Below are 243 nucleotides of genomic sequence, written 5' to 3' on the forward strand. Positions count from 1 at the left end.
AAGAATATAAAACTTGAATGATGTCCGGAGTATGTAATCATCAAGTTTCTTGTCTTCAGGGAGAGTTTGGTGTTGCAGGTAATCTATGTAAGGAGCACGCCAATCATTCATACTAGGAATATGCTCTATATCTATTAGTGATTGTTGTTGGTCAAGATTGAGCATTTCATCATGGTCCTAACTGGACATTTCATTGTCAATGTCGCCCCCAGTTATTTCAACTTCCTCACGCATCCTTTTTCT

Source organism: Coptis chinensis, chromosome 6 (assembly GCF_015680905.1).
Source record: "Coptis chinensis isolate HL-2020 chromosome 6, ASM1568090v1, whole genome shotgun sequence".
Classification (NCBI taxonomy): Eukaryota; Viridiplantae; Streptophyta; class Magnoliopsida; order Ranunculales; family Ranunculaceae; genus Coptis; species Coptis chinensis.